Here is a 7,500-nt window from a genome sequence, read left to right on the forward strand (position 1 = left end):
TTTTGACAAATTGAGTCTGAAGTCATCAAAGTCAAGTCCAAATCGCGTGACTTGTGTGCACACATCTGCTGTATAAATTTCACTTCTTTTCCCAGATTTTTTTTCCCTCAATATTCCTAATGAAACAATTCATTTTAAAAATCACGTTTATATTACAAACAATACATTCATGAGATTTTGATTGAAGAGGAATAACGTGAAATAAAATTAGCAAAACTGTCAGGTGAGCTTTTGTATAGTCCTGTAAGGGTAGCGGGTGCTTAGTCTATAAATATGGACATGACCTGTGACTAATCTGAAATATAAAGATCTTTAGTTCTGGTTGGTCTTTGGTCTTTTCTTTTTAGATTTTGAAGGTGGAATTTTTAATTCACCTTGGTTTGAAACTCCAAAGGGTTGTGCCTTTGTGTGTGTGTGTGTGTGTGTGTGTGTGTGTGCGTGTGTCCACAGCCCCTATTTAATGACCATACTTGCTTATTAGCGTCCTGCATATCAAAGCTCCAGTGCACGTGTTATGTGTGTGTGGGTGTGATTAGAGTGGGAGTGTTAGCTCACTAAGCTAATGAAGATCAGAAGATTATCTAATAGACATATCAAAGAGAATGCTGATATAATCACACCTGCTTTGTGCAGTTCAGATTTTAATTAGCGGTGTTTCATTAATATTAAAAACCTAGCTCTGTAGCTCACCTGTACTAGTTCAGGAGCATAAACACAATAGCGCTTTGAAGATGAGCAATGCTTCGTGCTGGCCTGCATGCTTTATTTTTCTCTCAAGCTCACAAACAGATACACACACACACATATACCCAAACACACCCTGTTTTCTGATGGAGTTGTTCAGAGTGGCAGGAAAGTGACAGTTACAGAGCTATAGGCCACCTGAAATTAGTGGCCAGAGGTATACTGGTAGAAACTTCCTCTGATACCCTGGTAGGTAGGGAGGAGAATGAGGACACAAGTGCTGTTGGAATAAAACACAAAAAACGCACACAATATTCTGTTGTCATCTGTCTTTCCAGGGTCAGCTCTCTCAGTAATTTCTTGTGGTTTCTAGTTCATAAGCCCCTCACTGCAACACACGCTGTCATAAAATATGTCATGGTTAATTACCACACAGGTGTATACACTCTTGTCCTACCCACTCATTCACTGCGACTCCTCCTCCCATTCACAGTCTGCGTTCGACCATGTCCATGCTGTCACATTTATAATGTGGGCCTATTGTACATAAACTATGGTTCAGAAGCTGCTGTTTATGCTTTGGCATTGTGTTGCAGAAGGGACATGCAGTCCAAAAAAAATAGCACACTGTGAACAACGCCCATTTGGTGCCAAAGTGCCACCACAACAACTGTTATTACACCATTTTTACTTCAGCCCTTCATGCCAGAGCAGATCCATCAGGCACAAAGAGGAAGGATTAATGTTAACTTTGGGTGTGACACTTTGCTCCTACCTTGTTCCTACCTTGAATGCAATTTGTTGTTATATATTACACAAACGTCAAATAACAGAAAAAAATCTACCAAATACCTTCGATAGTCTACTAAGAAACAATACAGTGCAGGACAAGCCTATAAATACCAGTTATTTAGCTAGCCAGCTAATGTTATGCTTGTTAACATAGTTGCGTTTCCCTTTAATAGAAAGTCCACATATGTGTTGTGGCTCTGCATCGTTAAACAGCCTAATGCTTTGCACATTAAAGTGTGTGTTTTTATCAGGGTTGCCAGATTTTGGTTCACAAGTCTTAATCCTATTTGTTAAGAAACAAGGAATCCTCTGCTGATAGATCTATATTGGTTATACAATTTGTCCACAGTTTGAGCTGTGTAGTCTGCTTGGAAGGTTTTACTTCATGACAGGAAGTAAAAGTTACCAATTTGGCAACCCTGATTTCTACATAAGCACCTCCTCTCCAGGTGAGTGTCTGTTTTTAGGCTCTAGATCCTAGGGATAGGGTTAGATTTAATTCAACCAGGATGAAAAATGGAAGGTTATGTAATGTAACCATATGTACAATGTAACCTAAAGTGGAGGACCAGGATGGTGGTTTCCTTCAGAACTAGCAGAGTTAGAGTTTTGCTCCATTCGTTCAATTTCCTTGGCAACTACAAATAGCAAAGTCGTCACCTTGTGACCGTGACCCCAGGTGGTGAGCAGCCTATAAAAGGCCACCACTACATCACGCTTGTCCTCTGGCCATTCTCGTACACGAGTGACCCAGGTGGCTTGGCAATCCTCCACTCAGTCGTAGATCCACAGTTACATGTATAACCTTGCATTCTGCTTTTCTTTCACCTCCAGACCACCAGAGCAGTCTCCTTCAGAACTATTGGAGGCCATATATCAAAGTTCTCATGAGGGTTCATAACACATCCTGATAGCGCACCTTTGCTCCCTTGCCTTCTCACACACTTTATTGAGAATGAGAATCAAAGTGTTGATATTGCACCCTATTGCTGATAAGAATCTCTCTAAATGCTGATATTGGTCTCTAAATTCTTATTTTGGATAAGTGGATAAGAATCTTTTAACATTCTGATACTGCTTTCTATTCATGGTGAGAGTCACTTAAACTTGCCACAGAGTACATGGGCTGCAATGATGCAACAGTCAGACTGTAGAATCTGGCAAAGGTAGATGGTGAGCTCCATGATTCCTTGGCACTTTCAGGCAGTTTCTGAAATCCAACTATGCAGCAATAATGTAGTGGATAAATATTTTTCTTTCACAAATTTCTCAGTCATTTTAAGCAAGTCACTAAGGTGAACAAATCTGTGCTGGCCACTGCCATGCACTGTTCAATGAGTCCTAGTCAGGTTCCTGCATCCTGAGCTGGAGATTTTGAGTTGTTTTGGGCTGCATAGTCAGGCTGTGCATTTGAGAAAAACCATGCAACGTAACAGACCCAATTCCGCTTAAACAACTGAACAGACAAGTAAGTTCAGTCAAGAATGAATGATGCAGGACAAGATGTTCATCTACGGGAAGCCTGCTACCTCCAAATGACCAGTTAGTGTTTTAGACAAAAGAAGGTGCCTCCCACACCTCTCCAGTTGCTAATGGAAGGTGGTGCAGAATGTTTTTACTAGGCTTCAGCGATGGTGTTCTAGCCAGCCAACTTGCCTTCTGATCTGCATTAACAATCCCAGTCATCTAAACCATCAGTCTCTGTATGGGGGTCTGTATGTATACATTAGTGCTTTTGTCTTTGCAGCCATTATGCCTGCCATTGCAGCTTCAATGTGTGTTTGAGCATGCACAGGACTTTTTAATGAAGTTAATACAGTGTATGATAGCCCAGTTGCTTGGTTGCATGACTATACAAGGAAATAGGTCATGCATGGCATCAGCTCTGTCAAATGAGCGACCCAGCTCCAGCCAGCCTTAAAAATCAGTCTTCGGCACTTTCACTGCTACTACTGAGCTGCACTCCTGCATTATGCTATCCGCATTCTCCACCTGGGTTTAGAGAATGAGAAACAGCCACTGAGAAAAACATCAGAATTGGTTTCTGTATGCGAGGCAGCTGTACTAAACTTCTCTGAATTCTGTTCTTCATTGCACTGTTGCTTTCCTGTTAACAGCCCTTGCATTTGTCTCATGCCTGCTGCCAACTCCTCTTTGCTCTGGCGTTGTAAAGTGCTCACTCTTCCCCGTTCCAGGGGACTGAGCAGCTGAGCCTTCTGCCCATTTCAGACAAAGGATAGCTTACCTTTTTCTTTCTTTTCCTAGAGGGTTCTACAGCTGTATCTGCAGTTTGCTTTACTCCCTGCTGTGATCACACAGCGTTCGAAGGAGGATAATGAATAATAAGCAGTATTTATATAGTCTGTGAGATTCACACATTGCAACTGGCATTATGCTGCAGTTAGGGAAAGATTCTGTAAGTGTTTGTCGAAGATGCATCAGTACCAAACAATTTGAGCATTGATCATTGCCCTATCATTGTCCATTATCAGGGCCTGGCAGAACAAACAACTCACCATCCCAATGTGAAATACAAGATGTTGAAAAATTCGTATAACAAGTTATATATACTATAGTATACAATACTGATTTATATTCTAACTATCTGGTGTCACCCAGAAGAGGATGGGCCCCTGTTGAGTCTGGTTCCTCTCAAGGTTTCTTCCTCATGTCTTCTCAGGATGTTTTTCCTTGCCACTGTCGTCTCTGGCTTGCTCATTAAGAATAACTCTATCTGTATCTGGATATCTATAAAATTGTCTTATGATTATATCTATTGTTAAAAGCATTATATAAATAAAATTGATTTACAATAAATTGAATTTAAGATCTGTATCAATGCAAGCTCGTTTGATGGTTTTGCAGACTTATCAATAATAATAATAATAATAATAAATGTCACAAATATTAAGGATAGAGTATACTATAGTATATTATTACGTATCATGAATCCATTTTCTCAACACCTTGACAAGGCAGAAATAGCAAAGACGATGAGCATGATGCAGCACGGACCTTTTATAGGCTGTCCACATGGGGTCATGATTACAAGGTGATGGCTTTGCTATTGGTACTCAGAAAGGAAATGAATAAACAGGAATACTTTACTACTTCTGAAGGAAACCTCAGTTGGAGTCCGAAATGGAAGTAGAACAAGGATGGCAGGTGTACAAGGGATATGAATTATTTATTGGTGGTGGTGGTGGTGGTGGTGTCTTCCCTTGCATGCCGCCCCAAATTGAGCCATGATTGCTGCATAACATAATCATAGTTTTTGAGTGAATGTTTGTTTAATTGATCGTGTTCACATAAGCGAATTTTGTCTCGCGTTCTTAATCATGTGTATGACAAGCGGCAAAGGTGCTGATTATGACCTCAACACAACACTAAATTTGTTGATTGTAACAACAGTAAGAACCTCCCAATTGTAGTAAAATGCAACTGAAGAATTCATCAGCTCTTTGATTTGGAGACGTCTCCGTAAAAATGGCTTTTTCAGCTGGGCTTGGCCAAGTCTGATAAATAAACACTACAATAAGCAAAATCATTTTTGTGATTTTTACGATATTGTACACTGAGAACGTGCTTGTGATTCAACATGGAGACCAGATTAACAAACATCTCTTATAGGTGTTTAATTGCTTTGGCATCTGGTGACTGTTAAGGCAGTAAGATTCCATTCATTTTCATCCTCATGCTCACTGTACATGTGTGGGTGGGCGGGGGTGGGGGCGGAGTCATCCTGGAATAGACCACTCCCATCATAATAGAATAACATAACAGCCACTTTTTTTTTCATCTGATTATATGTATATACATTTTTTTGGGTATTTTCTGCACAGTGCTGTGAGGAATCATGCATTTCTCTGGATGCCAAAACGGAAAGGAAGAAGACAATCAGACCTAAAGCAGTAACGAAAAAAGGGAGGATTGAGGGATTAAATTTATCCTGCCAAGTCTCCCTCTCTCACTCTTTCATTCAATTCTTTCACTGCTGTTCTGTCTCTGGTCTACGTTCTCTCTCACACACATGCATTAAAAAAAAAGCTTCACTTCAAAGAGTGTTTGGAATTAGATTTGTTCTTTCCTCCTAAGCAAGATACGCTCCTTCACACACCTACATGCACACACACACACACACACACACACACACACACACACACACACACTCCTTCATTTAAAGGTACTCCTGACATAAGTCTAACTTAAAGACGTGATAGCTACTTAATCTCTTTTGCTTTAAACACACACACACACACACACACACACACAGAAAGGCTTCCTGTATGTCTGATAGTAATGTAATATGCTGAGATAGGCACATAGGGTGGGTTAAGTGGAATAGCCTGCATGCTCTTTTCGCCGAGAGTGGCGTTCTCTTCTGCTCTTTATTAAATGAGATGATGTCTTACACTCTGTTAGAATGCCTGCTACAGCCAATTACAGCTCAGTACACGGAGAAAACTTTATTTAAACCGATCTGCACGAACAAGAATGCACCTGGCGCTGTCAGCAGCGAGCCGCACACACAGATCAATCAGTAATGTAACGACCAGCGTATAAACTCGAGCACACATACACACTTGTATAAAACCATTTACTGCAGCTCTTGCACGTAGACTCATTTTTAAATGATCTGTAGCAAAATAGTATATACAGTTTTCCATTGTACTCACAACATGAATGATTTTTTTGTGCGTCACGTATACATTGGTAGAATGCTGGTAGGTATTTCTGACTTGAGTTTACAAAGGCTTGGGAAACCGCACTTGAGAGCTGGCTGGCTGGTGGGTGGAAATTGGCAATTTTTTAACCACAAATAAAATTTTGTAACTATACAACTGCCAAGCGCTAACATGTGCGTCCTACGAGACACATCAAGCCAACCTCTTTTTGAATTGTGTCATACATACACAAGAAAGCACTATCTGCCCTCTTCTGCATACATGAGCTCAAAGATGTCCGTGATTGGCTAGTGTCGCTGAGAGTACACCACCCCTCCCGTCTAGAGCATGGACAGTTTTGCTGTCTGAGCTTCTGGCCTCGGTTACCTGTGGCATCGTCAGGATTCAAACTCACGATCTCACAAGGACAAAGCAAACGCTTTTCCATTCAGGAGCCTCTCGCAAACACCTTGATAGCTTTTCTATTCCGATCTGACTCGTGGGCCTAATTGAAGAGTCACTCCTCATTTTGTGGAGTTGAATATCTCCCACAGCACAGTCTACATTTATCCGTAACGTTTTGGACCTAGCTACCTACCACCGCTAGTCAGACGAGAAGTCACAAGAGAAAATGTCCGAAAGAAGAAAACTAATTAGATTAGATAACTTGGTTTCAAAATACAAAAACAACAACAAAATGACCAGCTGTAAGTGCAGGCCAACACTGACTTCCTGTGAGACCCCTCAGGCAGGAGACCTCCAGGTTGCTAGCACTAGCGTTAACGTTAGCAGAAATGAATGCTGTGAAATATATGGTGATTTGCCTGGCGTGTGGAACCGTAAACAATGGGATGGATGGAAAGAGTGTGGACGTTTTGTGAAAACGGAAAGCTAGGATGTGCAGTTTTTCTTAATGCGAGGGCTGTGCAGTTGGCAGCTGAGTGGATGAGTGTGTTGTTTTCCTTTTTTTCCGTTTTCTCTTTTAAAATTCTATAACAAAGCGTTCTTCCTTTCCCTACGTAAACCCTAAGCCTATTCATGAAATGAAACAAATTTAACAGTCAGAAATGATCAGTTTAATAGTTTGCATCTCTTTCAGAATGTAACAAACACTCTAATAAACGGTGTTTATTACACATTCTTTTTTTTTTTGCCTCTATAAATGCAGCCAATCTCTTTTGTATCCTCTTTTGGAACCTCTCAGTTGTTAAACTCTGCCAGATTTCATGCCCTGGCTTCTTCAGAAGAGGTCTGGAGATCAAACGAGTCATGGCAGAGATTCTTTAAAAAAATATTTTCTGGTCATCTTGCCATGGATTGCTGTTCATTTGCAGGATAAAACACATACGCCCACCGGCCA

General features: G+C 40.8%; 1 protein-coding gene across 4 annotated transcripts in view; it reads left to right on the forward strand.

The window, feature by feature from the left end:
• The window catches only part of adgrl3.1 (adhesion G protein-coupled receptor L3.1), a 176,866-nt gene that overhangs the window by 84,206 nt on the left and 85,160 nt on the right, over positions 1 to 7,500 (forward strand). The window lies entirely within an intron of this gene.

The sequence above is a fragment of the Pangasianodon hypophthalmus genome, chromosome 28 (assembly GCF_027358585.1).
Source record: "Pangasianodon hypophthalmus isolate fPanHyp1 chromosome 28, fPanHyp1.pri, whole genome shotgun sequence".
NCBI lineage: Eukaryota > Metazoa > Chordata > Actinopteri > Siluriformes > Pangasiidae > Pangasianodon > Pangasianodon hypophthalmus.